Raw genomic sequence first — 20,861 nt, forward strand, 5'->3', positions numbered from 1 at the left:
TTCAATGAGATAGGGAGGGGGAGGGAGGGAGGGGGAGGGAAAGGCAGAGAACCATGACTATCTTTGCTTAGATATGAGTGTGGTCAATGCTGGATTAATCTTGGTTGCAGTGAACTGTGTAGCAGGGACAGGATTGTAGAAGAAGAGGGAGTAAAAAGGGAAAAAACCAAGAAAAAACTAGGAGAATGAAGTTCACTTCCTCTTTATCTTTTCCTTCCTTTGCTTCCTCCTTACATAGAATAGAATACACCTGGAAAGAACCTTGTAGGTCTTCTAGTCCTTTCTCATTGAGATAGAACCTATCTCATCTCAGACAGGTGACTGTCCACTTTCTTCTTAAAAACTCCAGTGATGTTGCTCTCACCATTTCCGAAGGCAAAATGTTCCAAATTGTCCTCAGTTTTAGGAGGTTTCTCCTTAATTCCATGTTGCTTCTCTCGTTGTTTAGTTTCCAACCACAATTTCTTATTTTCTTCTCTTCTTTTTCTTCCTTACCTCTCTCCTTCTGCCTTCACACTTGACATCTTTATTTTTTTTTTAAAAAAGTGTTCTCCTACATATTTTGACATTTGTCTCCTCCTTGCATGCCCCGAATCAACTAATTATATGTATTTTGTATTTGTATTTATTAGATTTGTATGCCGCCCCTCTCCAAAGGCTCGGGGCGGCTAACAACAATATAAAAAGACAACATAAACAAATCTAATGTTAAAAATAATCTAAAAAACCCCAATTTAAATAACCACTCATACATACAAGCATACCATGGATAAATTCTATAAGCCTAGGGGGAAGGGAAAGTCTCAATTCCCCCATGCCTGATGACAGAGGTGGGTTTTAAGGAGCTTGCAAAAGGCAAGGAGGGTGGGGGCAACTCTGATATCTGGGGGGAGCTGGTTCCAGAGGGCCAGGGCCGCCACAGAGAAGGCTCTTCTCCTGGGTCCCGCCAGACGACACTGCTTAGTCGACGGGACCCGGAGAAGGCCAACTCTGTGGGACCTAACTGGTCGCTGGGATTCGTGCGACAGAAGGCGGTCCCAGAGATATGGGTATTAACTAGTCTTCTTTTTTATCTCTGTTCTCTCCCCACCTTCAGACTCAAGGGGCCAATCAACGGGGAGACATCACATCTGCTAAGAAATATTCCAGAATGGCACACAGCTTGGATAACATGGCACTTGGCCTTGGTTTTACATCGATAATTCTGGTTGGTATGATGGTCGTTGTCTCCAGAGACTTATCACGAAAAGCCCTTTAACAGAGCAGCTTTGGGAATTACAATCCCTGAAGACATGATATTATCTTACATCATTTTCATTCTTAATACACAGAAGTCAGAAATCAAACTAAAAATATCTAAAATGAAGCCACATTGTTTGAATTAATGTAAACCGTGTAAAATGCTTGGTGCAGAATCAAACTGTAGCCTGGTCCTTCAGTCTTCCCACTAGTTCATACATGCTTTGCTGACCACATTTAAGAACTACCACATAATGTACTGAAGACAACATTGGCCAGTCTGAAATCCTATTAATCGAGAGTTCTGATTCTTATCGATCTCCAGATTGAAATTTAGGAAAAGTAAATGTATCAGTTTTGGGACCACCTGTGAAACATTCGCTCGTTTTGGGATGAACACCGTTTATATTGAAATACACTTACCCAGTTCTAAATCTCATTCATATGAAATGGATGCAACACACGAGACGTGAGAACTGAAATCCTGGTTTGTTGGGAACCTACCCTAAGGATATTCTTCATATTCTTTCCAGGACAATTTTACAGAAGATACCCAGTGTTGTCCCAAATCAGAAATGAACAATCTTGTATCTTAGGGCTTCACATGTCTTTTCATTTCCTGACAATATTTAACTCCAAATTGTAAAATGTAATGCAACCATTGGAATATCTATGTCTCACATTTTTGTATTTTACTGTCACATTGCTCTAATTGTTGCAAATTATTACATATAATATGTAATAATATATATCTAATTAGCATCTGCCCTTCTGTAATTCGATAACATTATTCTGTGTACTTCACCAATTTAATACAAAGTAGGACTTTACTAAATACCTTTGTGTAGTTTTGGAAAGATTTTTTTTTGTTTAAGCTTATCTAAATTTAAAATATAAACTTATGTGGAATAAATGCTAATTTGTGTTCGTAAGTCGTAAAATGGGCAAAACTCACTTAACTAATGTCTCACAAAGCGACAGAAATTTTGAACTCAGTTGCAGTCATAAGTCAGGGACTCCCTGTTATTTATAGGTTGGTCTCCCTTGCAAGACAATTGCAGGAGACCGATATCCATTGCTTAGAGGGAACTTGGTGCAATAATATCCTTATATGTTTGGTGATAGGGTTGTTTTTCCCACTTAGTGGGAGGCAATAAATCCAGTGTTGGAAAGAGTTGGCACTCAGAAAGATGGAGGGACACACTGAAACCAGAAATAAATGGAGGAGGTGTCTAAACCTGGTCCCTGTTTTCAGTTGTGGAGTGGCAGGTCTGTTTAATAGGAGGAGCTTCTCTAATTTACCCTGAAAGAGGAAGAAAAAATAATTGAGTAACTGAGTTCACATCATCTGCTGCAAGGGTAATATCCGTTCTTTGCCAGTCCTGTCCCAACCAGTTCAGATCCATCCCTGTTTATTTATTGCCACATTTCCCCAAATCTTATACTCAAAAATAAGGAACAGTTATTTCCGAGGGGAGGGAAATTCTACCATAAAGTAACCATCTGTTTGAAGCAAATCTCCAGATGAAAGAAGTTTCTCTCCATGAGAGAAGGATGCTAGCAAAGCAAGAAGCGTGCGGATTGAAAGTGAAACCAAGGCAAAAGGAAAAGATCAGCAGAACTTGAGGGAGCATCTGAAAAGAAGACGAAGAAGAAGGATTTGCTGAGAAAGGAGCAGAGACATTGTAAAACTTCAAAGAAGGGAAGGAGAGGAGAGGAGAGGAGAGGAGAGGAGAGGAGAGGAGAGGAGAGGAGAGGAGAGGAGAGGAGAGGAGGCTGCAAGATGAGCCATCCAGAGAATGAGAAGACATCTCAAATGAATGAATCCTATCATCCTGGACAACAGCCTGATCCGATGAAATCAATTAATAACCCACAGCCTCCAATGTATGGGACATCTCCCTCTATGCCGTACGCACATCAACCTTATGCTGGACCTCCTAGTGCCGTACCTATACAGCCTCAACAGACCATCTTCATCACAAGTGTCCAATGTGTCAGTGAACCAGATTATTTGGGCTACTCCATCTTCACCCTCCTTTGCTGTTGCCTCCCCTTGGGCGTTGCTGCCTTGATTTTCTCTATAATGGTGAGTTTCAATGAGTGAGAGTGGGAGGGGGAGGCGGGGGGAAGGGGAAGGCAGAGGACCAAGGCTATCTTTGCTTTGAGAGTTATGAGTATGGCCAATGTTAGATTAATCTTGCTAAGAGGAATAGCAGTGTTGCAGTGAACTTTGAAGCAAAGAAAGGGTGGGGGAGGGAGAGGGAAAGGAAGAGAACCATGACTATCTTTGCCTAGATGGTTATGAATGTGGCTAAAGCTGGATTAATCTTGATAAGAGGAAACAGCCAACACTCGTTGCAATGAACTGTAAAGCAGGGACCGCACTGTAGAAGAAAAGGGAGTAAACAGGAAATAGCAAGAAAAAGAGGGGGAGAATTTAATGTTCAGAGTCCATTCCTCTTTATCTTGTTCTTCCTTTGCTTCTTACTTACATAGAATAGAATAGACCGGGGAGGGACCTTAGAGGTCTTCTAGCCCTATCTCATTGAGACAGAAGCTATCTCATTTCAGACAAGTAGCTGTCCAGTCTCTTCTTAAAAACCTCCAGGGATGGAGCTCTCACCATTTCTGAAGACCACATTTGGAATACTGAGTTCAGTTCTGGAGACCTCACCTACAAAATGATATTGACAAAATTGAACGGCTACACCAATCAAATCTTCCTGTTCAAGGGCGGGTTACTATTACTGCCACTACAGGTGCGCTGCGCACACAATTGTATTGGCAGTTCTTTGTTAGCAAAAACTTCAGAAGAGAAGGATTTAGGGGTAGTGATTTCTGACAGTCTCAAAATGGGTGAGCAGTGCGGTCGGGCAGTAGAAAAAGCAAGTAGGATGCTTGGCTGCATAGCTAGAGGTATAACAAGCAGGAAGAGGGAGATTGTGATCCTGCTATATAGAGTGCTGGTGAGATCACATTTGGAATACTGTGTTCAGTTCTGGAGACCTCACCTACAAAAAGATATTGACAAAATTGAACGGGTCCAAAGACGGGCTACAAAAATGGTGGAAGGTCTTAAGCATAAAACGTATCAGGAAAGACTTAATGAACTCAATCTGTATAGTCTGGAGGACAGAAGGAAAAGAGGGGACATGATCGAAACATTTAAATATGTTAAAGGTTTAAATAAGGTCCAGGAGGGAAGTGTTTTTGATAGGAAAGTGAACACAAGAACAAGGGGGCACAGTCTGAGGTTAGTTGGGGGAAAGATTAGAAGTAACGTGAGAAAATATTATTTGACTGAAACAGTAGTAGAAGCATGGAACAAACTTCCAGCAGACGTGGTTGGTAAATCCACAGTGACTGAATGTAAACATGCCTGGGATAAACATAGATCCATCCTAAGATAAAATACAGAAAGTAGTACAAGGGCAGACTATATGGACCATGAGGTCTTTTTCTGCCATCCATCTTCTATGTTTCTAAGGCAAAATGTTCCAAATTGTCCTCATTTATAGGAGGTTTCTCCTTAATTCCAGGTTGCTTCTCTCATTGTTTAGTTTCCAACCATTATTTCTTATTTTCTTCCCTACTTGCTCTTTTTTCCTCTCTCATTCTTTCCTAACACTCGCCATCTTTATTTTAAAAAAACAAGTTCTTCTGCATGTTTTCACATTTGTCTCCTTGCTCTCACCCAGAATCAAGTAATTATATAGGTGTCAATAATCTTATTTTTTATCTCTTTTCTCTCCCCATCCTCAGACTCAAGGGGCCAATCAACGGGGAGACATCACTTCTGCTAAGAAATATTCCAGACTGGCACTCACCTTGGATCACACAGCTCTTGGGTTGGGGGTTGCATCAATTGTTCTGGGTATTATTTTGGTCATTGTTCTCAATGTTACAGCATATTAAAGAGTTCCACAGAGCAGCATTGGGTATTGCAATCCCTGAAGACACGATATTATCTTAAATGACTTCTGTTCTTAATACACAGAAGAGAAGTCAAAAATCAAACTCTACCAGTGTTCTGTCTGGGTCACTCCGGAAGCCAATACCAACCCAAAAAGAGAAGCCAGACACACCGATAAAAGGCAAAGGCAGTTTATAAAATTCAAGAAAAACACAGGTAACAGAAAATGTCCTTACAAACAGGAAAACGCTGTATCTTCAAATGTATCCACGAAGGCAAAAGTCCATGCAGCAATACAGGATTCTTGCTGCCAAGACGAGGCTGTAGATAGCAGACCTACACCTCCCACGGGTCTTCCAAACTGCTGGGCCACAAGCCAGGAACAGAGACGCCAAGAACAAAGCAGGACACCGTAACTCCAACTGATAACACTCCACATGGCTTCAAGGGCTTGCCTGCCTTTTAAACCCTGCTAAGGAGGACCACACCCAAGCCCAGCTGTTCCTACTTCAGTGCTGATAATACTTCTTTAATTGCTCCTTTCTTTGATCTGAACGTCTCTGTCGCATGTCAATGACAGCTTGTGCTTCATCACCTAATGACTCCAAGCTACTGGCTGGGGAGAGCCCCCCCTCCCCTCCGGGGCTCTCATGCTGTTCTCCTTCGTCCCATTCCTGACTTTCCTCTCCCCCGTCCGACTGTTCAGCCCCCTCCTCTTTGCTGTCATCCTCCTCCGGGCATGGAGCCAGCAGAGACACAGCTGGTCCCTGAGCAGCCTCAGGCTGAACCACAACAACCAGTATCCAAAAGGAAACCACAGTGTTTGAGTTAATGTAAATCCTGTAAAATGCTTGGGGCAGAATCTAACTGGAAGCCATTCCTTCAGACTTAATACAATGTAGGACTTTATGAAATGTATGAAGTGTAATGCTTTAAAGATTTTTTTGATTTAAGCTTATGTAAATTTAATTTAAACTGATGTGAAATAAATGCTAATCAATTAGTTTTTCATTGGGTTGTGCACTATTGGTAGTCACTGATATATAAAGTAGGGATGGGGAAAAATTTAACACCTAGCATGACCCTGTAGGACAGACCTCAAAATTTTAAACAGGGGACTAATTCACGGCCTCTCAGACTGTTGGGGGTCTGGACCGTTTGGGTAGGCATGGCTAGGTGGTCATGTGACTGGGTGGGCATGGCCAATTTAGAAGTCTATTAAACAATACACACAAATTAAACTCTAATTTGTTTTGCTCTTGAGGGTGTTTTGTTTGCATGTTGCTCTTATGGTTGAATTTTCTTTTTAACTAGAGAATTTTTTAAGTTATTTAAGACTCTAGTGATTGTTCTGCCGGCGTGTCTCAACCGCCCGTAATTACAGGATAATTAGTCCAGGAAGACACACACCATACGATAAAAGGAAAACCCAAAAGTTTTTATAAGCAGAAAAACAGAAACAGCTCCCTTTTTAAATGTCAAAGGGATTTTCTGGTACACACAAGGCACAGGTTAAATGCAGTCCAATTGCTCACCCAATAACGGGGAAATTGAGTCCAATTCTAAAGTCCAGAGAGTCCACACACACAATCCTGAAGAGCAAAAACCACGATCTTGATGAAACAATGAATCAGATAAACTGCCATGAGGCTAAAACACCAGGCTGCACTTTCATCTGCAGCACTAATTACAGCAGCCCCACCCAACCACAGGTGGCCTCATTTTCTCTTGTAATAATCCTTCAGTTGTTGTCTCCTATGCATCACTCTATGCATGTGTGGATGTGTCATTAATTCTTGTTCAGAATCCAGGGATAATACAGATGATTGATCTCCTCCTGGGCTGTCTGCCAAACTCCCCTCTTCCCTGTCACTCACGCTTCCTTGGTCAGAGGAGACTTCGTCGGCAGATTCCATCAGAAGCAAAACAGGCCTGCGGCTTGTGGATGTTTCCCCCACATTCACCTGCACATTCCTTGGGGCAGGAGCTGGGCCAGAGCTAACCAAAACAGTGATCCACTTCAGAAAACTCAGTTTTTCAACCCCATTGACCTTACAATCAGCATCTCTCTCTCCCTCCTGCCCTCTCTCTCTGTCTCTCTCTCTATCCCTCTCTCTGTCTCTTTCTCTCTCTTACTCTTTCTCTTTCTCCCCCCTCTCTCTCTTTCTCCCCTCCCTTCCTCTCTGTCTATCCTTCCCTCTCTCTCCCTCTCCCTCTCTCTCTCTTACTCTCTCTCATTCTCTTCCATTCTTTCTTTCTCTTTCTTTTTTTATCTCCCTCTTTCATTCTCTTTCTCATTCTCTCTTTCTTTCTTTTTCCTTTCTTTCTTTCTCTCTCTCTCTATTTATCCTCTCTCTCTCCTTTCTCTCTCTCTCTCTCTACCTGTCGGTTTCTAGCGAGGCCTCCACAGGCCCTGATTTTGGCTGGCAGAGTGCTCCTGGATACCAGGGTGGCCAGTTAATAGAAGGCAATAAATCCCGCCAGTGCGGAAATGATTTAGCAGTCAATAAGTTGGTGGAGGGAAACACTGAAGCCAGAAATAAATGGAGGGGGTGTCTAGACCCTGTTCCTGATTTTTGTTGGTAGCGGTAGGCCTGTTCAATAGGAGGAGCTTCTCTAACATACCTTTACTGGGGCGGAAATAAAATTGAGTAACTGAATTTACATCATCTGCAACTAGGGAAATATTCATTATTTCCCCACGCTGCCCCTCCCAGGACACTTTAATCCCTGTTTATTTATTGACACAATCCCTTCCATATCTTATCTTACAACAATAAGGAACTATTATTTCCAAGGGCGGGGCAATTCTACCATAAAATACCCACCTGTTTGGAGCAAATCTCCAGATGAAAGATTTTTTTTCTTCCATGAGTGAAGGTTGCTAGCCAAGCAAGAAGGGTTTGGATTGAAAGTGCAACCAAGGCAAAGGAAGAAAATCAGACGGATTTAGGGAGCATCTGAAAAGAAGAACCTGCTGAAAAACGAGTAGAGACATTGGAGAACTTGAATAAAAGGAAGGCGAGGAGAAGAGCCCAGGCTACAAGATGAGCAATCCAGTGAATGAGAAGACATCTCAAATGAATGAATATACTGATCCACCACTTCCAACGTATGAGGCATCTCCCTCTGTGGCATACCAGTATCAACCTTATAATGGACCTCCTGGTGCCATACCTATGCAGCCTCAACACACCATCTTCGTCACAAATGTCCAACCTGCCAACGAACGAGATCATTTGGGCTACTCCATCTTCACCCTGATTTGCTGTTGCCTCCCCTTGGGCATTGCAGCCTTGATTTTCTCTATAAAGGTGAGTTTCAATAAATGAGACTGAGAAGGAGAGAGAAAGGGAAAGGCAGAGAACCATGGCTATCTTTGCCTAGATAGTTATGAGTGTGGCCAGTGCTAGATTAATCTTGGTAAGAGGGAACAGCCAACACCTGTGAACTATGACAGGGGTAGTGATTTCTGACAGTCTCAAAAATGGGTGAGCAGTGTGGTCGGGCGGTAGGAAAAGCAAATAGGATGCTTGGCTGCATAGCTAGCGGTGTAACAAGCAGGAAGAGGGAGATTGTGATCCCCTTATATAGAGCGCTGGTGAGACCACATTTGGAATACTGTGTTCAGTTCTGGAGACCTCACCTACAAAAAGATATTGACAAAATTGAATGGGTCCAAAGACGGGCTACAAGAATGGTGGAAGGTCTTAAGCATAAAACGTATCAGGAAAGACTTCATGAACTCAATCTGTATAGTCTGGAGGACAGAAGGGAAAGGGAGAATATGATCGAAACATTTAAATAGGTTAAAGGGTTAAATAAGGTTCAGGAGGGAAGTGTTTTTAATAGGAAAGTGAACACAAGAACAAGGGGACACAATCTGAAGTTAGTTGGGGGAAAGATCAAAAGCAACGTGAGAAAATATTATTTCACTGAAAGAGTAGTAGATGCTTGGAACAAACTTCCAGCAGACGTGGTTGGTAAATCCACAGTAACTGAATTTAAACATGCCTGGGATAAACATATATCCATTGTAAGATAAAATACAGGAAATAGTATAAGGGCAGACTAGATGGACCATGAGGTCTTTTTCTGCCGTCAGTTTTCTATGTTTCTATGTCTCTATGACGCATGGACAGGACTCATTTATACCACCAGGCATGGGGGAGTTGAGATATTCCTTCCCCCTAGGCCATTACAAGTTATGCATGGTATGTCTGTGTGTATGTTTGGTTTTATAATAAGGGTTTTTAGTTGTTTTATTATTGGATTGTCACATGCTGTTTTTATCATTGTTGTTAGCCACCCCGAGTCTACGGAGAGGGGCGGCATACAAATCCAATAAATAATAATAATAATAATAATAATAATAATAATAATAATAATAATAATAATAATATTGGAGAAGAAGAGGGAGGAAAAGGGAAAAAGCAAGAAAAAAAGGGGGAGAATGGAGTGTTTAGAGTGCATTCCTCTTTATCTTTGCTTCTTCCTTACATAGAATAGAATGAACTTGGAAGGGACCTTAGAGGTCTTCTAGTCCAGCCCCTTACTCAATCTTAGACAAGAGGCTGTACAGTCTCTTCTTTAAAAAGTCCAGTGATGGAATGCTCACCATTTCTGAAGGCAAAATGTTCCAAATTGTCCTCCCTGTTTGGAGTTTCCTCCTTTAGGTCCACGTTGCTTCTCTCGTTGTTTAGTTTCCAACCATTATTTCTTCTTTCCTTCTCTTCTTGTCCTTCGCTTCCTCTCTCTTTCTGCTTTCACACTCGACATCTTTATTTGTGTTCTCGTGCATGTTTCGAGATTTGTCACCTCTCCCACAGGCCTGGAATTATATGGGTATCAATAACCTTCTTTTTTTATCTCTTTCCTCTCCCCACCCTCAGACTCAAGGGGCCAATCAACGGGGAGACATCGCGTCTGCTAAGAGATATTCCAGACTGGCCCTCACCTTGGATCACGCGGCCCTTGGATTGGGGATTGCATGGATCGTCCTGGCTATTATTTTGGTCATTGTTATGAACACCGTACTATATACATCAGCGACTCAGAGCGGCTATGGAAAATAGAATCCCCAAAGACACAATATTAACTTAAATGACTTCTGTTCTTAATACACGGAAGAGAAGTCAAAAATCTAAAACGTATCTAACGTGGAAACCACAGACTTTGAATTAGTTTAGTTTAGTTTAGTTTAATCAGATTTGTATGCCGCCCCTCTCCACAGACTCGGGGCGGCTCACAGCAACAGCAATACAAGACAAATCCAATATTAAATTAATTTTAAGAACACCACAAGTTAAAAACCAGTCATACACACTAGCATACCATACATAAATTTTATAAGCCTAGGGGGAAGGAACATGTCAATTCCCCCATGCCTGACGACAGAGGTGGGTTTTAAGGAGCTTACGAAAGGCTAGGAGGGTGGGGGCAACTCTGATATCTGGGGGGAGTTGATTCCAAAGGGTCGGGGCCGCCACAGAGAAGGCTCTTCCCCTGGGTCCCGCCAAACGACATTGTTTAGTTGACGGGACCCGGAGAAGGCCAACTCTGTGGGACCTAACTGGTCGCTGGGATTCGTGCGGCAGAATTAATGTAAATCAGGTTAAATACTTGGTGCAGAATCTAACCATAGGACGGTCCTTCAGACTTCCCACTAGTTCATACATCCTTTGCTGGTCACACAAGAACTACCCCACAAAACACCGAAGACAACACTGGGCCGTCTGAAATCCTATTAATCGAGAATTCTGATTCTTTCTTTTTTTTAATATTTTATTGGTTTTTTCAAAGTAACAAACACAACAAACAAAACATATAACACTTACTGGAGCTACAGTCGCTCCGCTCAAAGTAGAAGTCTTCATATAAAAGTAAAATATTTAGCTGTAAAACACATATTGTTATACAAAATAGAAATATCAATCTTAATGTAAATCTAAGTCTGTATCAAAATTTATAAAGATATATATGAAAAAGAAAAAGGTTTTATGAAAAAACAAAGAGAAAAAAAGGGGGAGGGAAAGAGATGAAAGAGATTTATATTTATACTAATAATTACCATACAATTGTAATACTAAATTCAAATATGCAAAATAATATAGCAACACACTTATCTCTTATTCCTTGTTTCCCACCAAATATATACTTTCTGCCAGATATCATAAAATTCTGATTCTTCTTGATTATTTAACCGTCTCGTCATCATATCTAATTCGGCACAGTCTAAAATCTTCTTCAGAATATCTGTTTCTTTTGGAATCTCACTATCTTTCCATTTTTGTGCAAAAGCTATCCTAGCTGCTACTAATATATAAACTATTAAATAATATATATCTTTTTTATATTTATAATTTGATATGCCCAATAGAAAAAATTCTGTTGCTTTCTTAATATCTAATTGAGTTATAATTCTGATTCTTATCGATCCTCTGATTGAAATAATAGCTTGGGAAAAAGTCAATGTATCAGATTTGAGGCCGCATGTGAAACATTGGTTCATTTGGGAGTGAACACTGTTTATATTGAAATACACTTAATTGGTTCTAAATCTCATTCATATAAAATGGATGCAACACATGAGATGTGAGAATGGAAATCCCGATCTGTTGGAAACCTACCATAAGGATATTCTTCATGATTTCTCTGGGACAATCTTACAGAAGACACTATCATTACACATAAGCCCCAGTGGTGTCATAAATCAAATGTGAACAATTTGGCACTTTACGGCTTCGTGTATCTTTCCATATCGTGGCATTATTTAATTCCAAATTGTAAAATTTAGTGCGATCGTAGGAATGTCTCATCTTTCTGTACCACTGATTTAAATTGTCCCATTGCTCATATTGTTAGAAATTACTCCATATCCAATTAGCATCTGCCCTTCTGTAATTTGATAACGTTATTCTATTTACTGCACTTATACAATATAAAATAGGAGTTTATTAAATGTATGAAGTGTAATGTTGTGAAGATTATTTTTGCTTAAGTTTATGTAATTTTATAACATAAACCAAGGTGAAATAAATGCTAATTTGTGGTTCTGGCCCTTATGTATGAACTTGGTTAGGTCCCACAGAGTTGGCCTTCTCCGGGTCCTGTCAACTAAACAATGTCGTTTGGCGGGACCCAGGAGAAGAGCCTTCTCTGTGGTGGCCCCGACCCTCTGGAACCAGCTCCCCCCAGATATCAGAGTTGCCCCCACCCTCCTTGCCTTTCGCAAGCTCCTTAAAACCCACCTCTGTCATCAGGCATGGGGGAATTGAAATTTTCCCTTCCCCCTAGGCTTATAGAATTTATACATGGTATACTTGTATGTATGATTGGTTCTTTAAATTGGGGTGGTTTAGATTATTTTTAATATTAGATTTGTTCACATTGTCTTTTTTATTGTTGTTAGCCACCCCGAGTCTTCGGAGAGGGGCGGCATACAAATCTAATAAATACAAATACAAATAAAATAAGTCACTGAAGCAGTCGGCGTGAACTTAAATGGACTATAGAGAATGCCTGGAGAAAGGTTGTCCCTAGGGTTGCGATGGGTCAAATACAACTTCGCAACTAACAACAACAACTATTGGCGCAACTCTTTCTTCATGAGTTGAAAATATCTATTGGGCTCACATTTTGGGAGTCAAGGGAAAGGGAGGGTCTTGCCTTCTCTTTCTGCTCAAGATCCCCATGTGCAATTGGTGGGCCACTGTGTGACACAGAATGCTGGACTCGATGGGCTTTGGCCCGATTCAGCACTGTTCTTCTTATGTTCTTATGTACACACACTGTAGAAAAAAATTGAATGCTATATCCCTCTATAATACTATAGAGGGATATAGCATTGCTTCCAGCTGTACGGATTCAGCTCCAGTGATCTTAGAAGCCGATGTCTTAGAAGAACTTGAAAGATTAAAGATAAATAAGGCAATGGGTCCAGATGGCATCCACCCCAGAGTTCTTAAAGAACTCAGATCTGTCATTGCTACCCCCCTGACTGATTTGTTTAACCAATCCCTGTTAACAGGAGATGTTCCTGAGGATTGGAGAATGGCCAGTGTTGTGCCTATCCACAAGAAGGGCAGTAGAGAAGAAGCTGGTAACTACAGGCCAGTTAGCTTGACATCAGTTGTAGTTAAAATGATGGAGACGCTACTCAAAAAGAGGATAAATCAGCATCTAAAAAACAATAACTTATTGGACCCAAATCAGCATGGCTTTACTGAAGGCAAATCGTGTCAGACTAATCTCATTGAGTTCTTTGACTATGTCACAAAGGTGTTGGATCAAGGTGGTGCCGTGGATATTGCCTATCTGGACTTCAGCAAAGCCTTTGATACGGTTCCACATAAAGAGCTGATGGATAAATTAGTGAAGATTGGACTTAATCCCTGGATAGTTCAGTGGATTTCAAGCTGGCTGAAGCATAGACATCAGAGAGTTATTGTTAATGGCGAGTATTCTGAGCAGAGACAGGTTACAAGCGGTGTGCCACAAGGGTCTGTTCTGGGTCCTATTCTTTTTAATATGTTTGTGAGTGACATAGGAGAAGATTTGGTAGGGAAGGTTTGCCTATTTGCTGATGACTCTAAAGTGTGCAATAGGGTTGATATTCCTGGAGGGGTCTGTAATATGGTAAATGATTTAGCGTTACTAGATAAATGGTCAAAGCAATGGAAACTGCAGTTTAATGTTTCCAAATGTAAAATAATGCACTTGGGGAAAAGGAATCCTAAATCTGAGTATTGCATTGGCAGTTCTGTGATAGCAAAAATTTCAGAAGAGAAGGATTTAGGGGTAGTGATTTCTGACAGTCTCAAAATGGGTGAGCAGTGTGGTCGGGCGGTAGGAAAGGCAAGCAGGATGCTTGGCTGCATAGCTAGAGGTATAACAAGCAGGAAGAGGGAGATTGTGATCCCCTTATATAGAGCGCTGGTGAGACCACATTTGGAGTACTGTGTTCAGTTCTGGAGACCTCACCTACAAAAAGATATTGACAACATTGAACGGGTCCAAAGACGGGCTACAAGAATGGTGGAAGGTCTTAAGTATAAAACGTATCAGGAAAGACTTAATGAACTCAATCTGTATAGTCTGGAAGACAGAAGGAAAAGGGGGGACATGATCGAAACATTTAAATATGTTAAAGGGTTAAATAGGGTTCAGGAGGGAAGTGTTTTTAACAGGAAAGTGAACACAAGAACAAGGGGACACAATCTGAAGTTAGTTGGGGGAAAGATCAAAGGCAACATGAGAAAATATTATTTTACTGAAAGAGTAGTAGATCCTTGGAACAAACTTCCAGCAGACGTGGTTGGTAAATCCACAGTAACCGAATTTAAACATGCCTGGGATAAACATATATCCATTGTAAGATAAAATACAGGAAATAGTAAAAGGGCAGACTAGATGGACCATGGGGTCTTTTTCTGCCGTCAGTCTTCTATGTTTCTATGTTTCTATGTTTCTAAAACAAGGGCAAACTGTGGCAATCTTTCCTTTAATGGAAAATGGCATGAGAATGTTCTAAAATCTAAAATCTAGAACCCATATCTTATCAATAACAGCCCTTTTCCCCTTAGAATAGTCAACCTGAAACCTTCTACATGGAATTATGCTTCCCATGGCCAAGAAATTATTGAGCCAATGTGCCTGTGGCTTATAGGACTTAGGAGCCTAAGGACCCAGGCCAACAACTAGTTGCAGTGGTGTAAGAATTATTTTCATTTAAAAAATAGCTGAGGAGGGAAGAGTTAAAGCATTCCTCACCGAATGCCACAATTCCTAATTAAAATGGCTACTTGATATTTAAGAAAATAAATAAATAAAATATAAAAACTGGCACGGTTTCAAGCCCTGTAATTATTATAATGCCTTCTTTGGCTTCAAGTACACAATTTGCAACGTGCAAAGCATTTTGATTCCTTTCAATACATTATTTTTTTCTTTCTCCGCCGGCTGGTTTGAACTTCTAGCTGAAGGGAAGAACCGCACAATGGGAGCAGGTCTTCCCTGGAAGGACATCGGTTTCTAAGGAGAGATTGATCTATAAGGCGACAGAGAACAAAGGGCAAAGAACATCTGTACTTCTCCATAAGGAAATGGAAAATCTATCCAGACCACTCCTTTCCCTGTATGGCAATCCTTTGCTTCTGTCGGTTCCATTGAACTAATGCATCTGAGGACTTTCATCTCATGAAAAGTCCTCTGCAAATGTTACCGGTCATTTTGGTCTCATTTATTTTCCTTTCCTTTCTAACAGACAGCTCCCAAGTTCAGTCCTAGATTTCTTTTCTTTTTTTTCAATATATTTTATTAATTTTTCTTAAAATAGACAAAACTGACAAACATACATTTAACATGAAAGTGGGGTTGTATCTTCCCCGCTTATTCTTGAAGTAAAATTTCAATACAAAAAAGAATACATTCAAAAAAGTTTAAAATCAACTTATTACTTTAAATGAAAAGAAGAAATTTGGTTAACTTTTTATATTAAATCTTGATACATTGTAATTCATAACTCTTAAATCTTATAATAATAATAATAATAATAATAATAATAATAATAATAATAATAATTTATTAGATTTGTATGCCGCCCCTCTCCGAAGACTCGGGGCGGCATACAAATCCCTAATAAGTCTAACATAACACTTAAATCATAACTCTACTAATACAATACTATTATTTATTTATTTATTTATTTATTTTTACTGTTGATGTTAATATTTCTTCTTGTTTATCCATATATACACTTTGTTCCATATCTCATAAAATTCTGTTTCTTCTTGATCTTTTAACCGTCTTGTCATCATATCCATTTCAGCGCAATCTAATATTTTTTTAATAACTTCCTCTTCTTTGGGGATGTTTTCCCCTTTCCAATTTTGCGCATATATTATCCTGGCCGTGGTCAAAATATGAATAACTAAATGTAAAATTTCTTTCTTATATTTCTGATGGGTTATACCCAGTAAGTAAAATTCTGGGGTTATTTCTATCTCCTGTTTAACTATTTCTTTTATTATTCTTTCTATCATTTTCCAGTAAAGCTTAACTTTGCTACACATCCACCATTGATGGTAATAGGAACCTATTTCCTTCTTACATTTCCAGCATAGTGGAGATGTCTTTGGGAACATTTTTGCTATCCTATTTGGTGGGAGGTGCCACCTATAGAACGTTTTAATTTGATTTTCTTTTAGGGAAACTGATTTTGTCATTTTCCAATGTGAAATCCAAACATTTTCCCATGTATCTATATCTATTTCTTTACCGATATTTTTGCACCAACTTATCATTTCAAGGGGGAGGAGAGCCCAGTATGTCGGGCAGCCAGCTGCTTCAATTCATTGCTTCATAGAACTATTATGAATACGATTTTAGAATCAAAATTTTATGACCGTATTTTTCGGAGTATAAGACACACCGGAGTATAAAATGCACCTTAGTTTGGGGGGAGGAAAATAGGGGAAAGAATCTGCTTACCAGGTATTCATTTGGCTAGAGTCCTTAGCCAGCATATTATTTTATTCCCTAGTTAGGGTTTAAAAAAACTTTATTTGGAGAGAGTAACAATGAAAGAGCTTGCAAGCCGGTAAGAGCTGGGAACATTGTTAGTACCTGGTTAGGGCTAGAAACAAAATTATTCCAACCAAGTTAGGCCAATGGGGGGGGGAAAGGCCTGAAAAGACTAAGGGCTTGGAAAACATTCTTCACACAGAGTAAGAATGAAAGAGCTTGCAAGCCGGTAAGAGATGGGAACATCATTAGCACCTGGTTAGGGCTGGAAAGAAACTTATTCGGGGCAAGTTACAGCAATGAAAAAAAAACACTGCAAAGACTAAGGGCTTGGAAAACATTATTTGCAGAGAGAAACAATGAAAGCATCGGCAAGGTAAGATCTGGGAAGATCATAAGCAGCTAGTAAGGGCTGGAAAAAAAAGCTACATTCAGATTATGAGATGCCCCAAAATTATCAGCCTCTTTTAGGAAGGAAAAGGGTGTTTCTTATAATCCAAACAATACAGTAGGTTACAGAGTATCATAAAATAGAAAAGTAAATAGAAGAACAGTGGAAGGGGGAGGAGGAATAAGGAAAGATATGGTAGGAGAATAAAAGAAGCATTGACTTCCGACTCTGTTGTTACAGTAAAATAAGGCATTAAAATCAAATCTATATCTAAAATCAAATCTTATATCTAAGGGGCGAGTACAAGTGCACTTAAGGGGCGAGTACAAGTGCACTAGAGTGCCTTCCGTCCCCGGTCCTATTGCTCTCCTATACAGTGATCCCTCGATTATCGCAAGGGTTCCGTTCCAAGACCCCTCGCGATAATTGATTTTTCGCGATATAGTGGTGCGGAAGTAAAAACACCATCTGCGCATGCGTGCCCTTTTTTTCCATGGTCGCGCATGCGCAGATGGTGTTTTTACTTCCGCACCTGGGAAGACTCAGGGAAGGTTCCTTCCACCGCCCAGCAGCTGATCTGCTTGGCAGCGCCGCAGCAGCGAGGAGCCGAAGATCGGGGTTTCCCCGCCGCCCATGCAAAGGGGAAACCCGGATCTTCGGATCCTCGCTGCTGCGGCGCTGCTGAGCAAATCAGCTGCTGGGCGGCCGAAGGAACCTTCCCTGGGTCTTCCCCGCCGCCCACGCACCGCTCGAGAGCAAGAGGGGGAGAGATAGAGAAAGAGAGAGAAGGAAAGAAAGAGATGAGAGAGGGAGGAAGAGAGTGTGAGAGAGGAAGAAGCAAGATAGAGAAAGAGAGAGAGAAAGAAAGATGAGAAAGGAAGAGAGTGACGTCATCGGGTGGGAAAATATTTTTAATTAATATTTTTTTAAAAATCGCGATATAGCGTTTCGCGAAGATCGAGATCGTGAAAATCGAGGGATCACTGTATCTCCTATACCTTTCTTCTATTCCTATATCTCTTCTGTTCTTTCATTGATATGTTCTATTACTATATCTTATTTTCTCTTAAATATATTTTACTATGAGTATCTCCTCTATAACCTTCATCATGTATTTTACTATGTGTATATGTGTGTGTGTGTGTGTGTGTGTGTGTGTGTATATATATATATTCGTAGATTTTCACGGGTATATGTATGTAGATTGTTCTGAGTTCGGGTTTTGCCCCGTGTAATATTTTGAGTGTCTATGCGACGTTTCGGTGAAATCACATTCACCATCATCAGGCTGAAGTTATAAGCTTTACAACAGCACGAAGCTTGAAACTTCATGTTTATGCGACGTTTCGGTGAAATCACATCCACCATCATCAGGCTGAAGTTTCTTTTCTTTAATCAAAGTAGTCAGTTTTGCCATTTCAGCCAACTCTATCGGCTTCTGCTAACATTCCTCCAGGCTAGAAATCAAAGCGTCTTTCCATTTTTGTGTACACAATAGTCTTGCTGCTGTCGACATACCATATTTTTCGGACTATAAGATGCACTGGTGTATAAGATGCACCATGATTTCAAAGAGGTAGGTAAGATAAAAGATGGCTTAGCCTGCAGCTGCATAATGGGTAGAGAAATAGGCGCAGGAAGAATCCTAACATCTGGGCCTGTAAAAGTAATAATAGGAGACAACTACCCCAATAATGTTTGGCTAGAGTCGCTAGACAATTGGTGAAATGCAGGCTACAGAATTATACAAGTGGGCTGGTTAGAATCCTGTCCCACAAAATGCTAGGTCAGTTGCTTCTCATTAAACCAGCTTAGAGTGAGGTGCTTTATCAAGATGGATTGGAAGAAATTAGATCTATAAATAACAATAAATAGGGAGAGAGTTAATACATGGGGGAAAGTATATTAACTCTCAGTCACTTCTCAGTATGGAAAACTAGGCAGAAACAGACAATGCCCTGGCATAATATTCCATGCAAAGCATAATTCAAATAAATTGATTTAATCCGCGGTGTCAGACTGCTTCAAGACAGAATGGTGCAATGTAATTAATGAAAATGGTAATGAAAGCAGAAGCTCCAAGTCACAAAAAGAGATATTTCTCCCTTTTGCAGCACTTATTAGTTCTTCTCTTCTGCGCCTCTCAGAAAATGTTGTTGGCAAAATGAATTAGTCCAATGGAGCTATAGGTGGTAGGATTTTGGGAATTGGACAAGAGTGGTAATTTGTGCCCCCAGGGAGCAGGGGAAGGTCTAATGAGGATTTATTACTGAATTGTACATTATAGTCTAAAGTAGAGCTATCCATATTTGTTTAGATGAGATGGATGATACAACCTGAATTAATAATAATTACGCTGTTTGCCCCTTTCATCTGAGTCTTGAACATAAAAACAATTTAATAGGAGGACTACTTTCAGGGTGAATGGTCTTTTCCTTGATGGAGACTTCAAAGGGAGACATTGTCTCCCTTTGAAGTCGTGGAACTCATTACCGGACTCCATAGTGTCATCCCCAAACCCCCAACACTTTACCCTTAGATTATCTACGGTTGACCTATCCAGATTCCTAAGAGGTCAGTAAGGGGTGAGTACAAGTGCACTAGAGTGCCTTCCGTCCCCTGTCCTATTGCTCTCCTATATCTCCTATACCTTTCCTCTATTCCTATATCTCTTCTTCTATTCTTTCATTGATATGTTCTATTCCTATATCTTCTTTTCTATTATTTCTTAGATATATTTTACTATGAGTATCTCCTCTATTACCTTCATCATGTATTTTACTCTGTGTATATTGATATATAACCACTAAAACCCTCATTGTGTATTGGACAAACAAACAAATAAATAAATAAATAAATGAATGAATGAATGAATGAATGAATGAATGAATGAATAAATAAATAAATAAATAAATAAATAAATTGTTCATCTGCTTGGATTGTTCTTCCTGGATTTTAAGACACAGACCACTTGGGTTCCACAAAGTCAATGATGGAACCATGGAATATTTCCCGAAGTGTTGTTCTTCAATTATGAGGAGATACAAGACAATGTCTATGGTTAGGTCCCACAGAGTTGGCCTTCTCCGGGTCTCGTCGACTAAACAATGTCGTCTGGCGGGACCCAGGGGAAGAGCCTTCTCTGTGGTGGCTCTGACCCTCTGGAACCAGCTCCCCCCAGAGATTAGGATTGCCCCCACCCTCCTTGCCTTTCGTAAACTTCTTAAAACCCACCTCTGCCGTCAGGCATGGGGGAATTGAAACATCTCCCCCTTGCCCATGTTGTTTTTGTGTATGATTCGATTGTGTGTTGTTTTTTATATATTGGGGTTTCTTTTTTTGGACTTTTTAATCTAAAACTGTAATTTAGATTTTAAAATATTAGATTTGTTACTATGTGTTATGGTTCAGCCTGAGGCCGATCAGGGTCTAGCTGCGTCTTTGCTGGCTCCATGCCCGGAGGAGGATGACAGCAAAGAGGAGGGGGCTGAACAGTCGGACGGGGGAGAGGAAAGTCAGGAATGGGATGAAGGAGAACAGCATGAGAGCCCCGGGGGGGGGGGGCTCTCCCCAGCCAGTAGCTTGGAGTCATTAGGTGATGAAGCACAAGCCATCATTGAGATGCGACAGAGACGTTCAGATCAAAGAAAGGAGCAATTAAAGAAGTATTATCAGCACTGAATTAGGAACAGCTGGGCTTGGGTGTGGTCCTCCTTAGCAGGGTTTAAAAGGCAGGCAAGCCCTTGAAGCCATGTGGAGTGTTATCAATTGGAGTTACGGTGTCCTGCTTTG

The 20,861-nt window shown here is 40.5% G+C and overlaps 1 long non-coding RNA gene across 1 annotated transcript; it reads left to right on the forward strand.

The window, feature by feature from the left end:
• The first annotated feature begins 2,761 nt into the window (after positions 1–2,761).
• Positions 2,762–6,166, forward strand: LOC139174236 (uncharacterized). Its single transcript, XR_011560328.1, has 2 exons — positions 2,762–3,328; positions 5,005–6,166. It is a non-coding gene; the product is annotated as an uncharacterized lncRNA (long non-coding RNA).
• The last annotated feature ends 14,695 nt before the right edge of the window (positions 6,167–20,861 follow it).

This window comes from Erythrolamprus reginae, chromosome 11 (assembly GCF_031021105.1).
Source record: "Erythrolamprus reginae isolate rEryReg1 chromosome 11, rEryReg1.hap1, whole genome shotgun sequence".
NCBI lineage: Eukaryota > Metazoa > Chordata > Lepidosauria > Squamata > Dipsadidae > Erythrolamprus > Erythrolamprus reginae.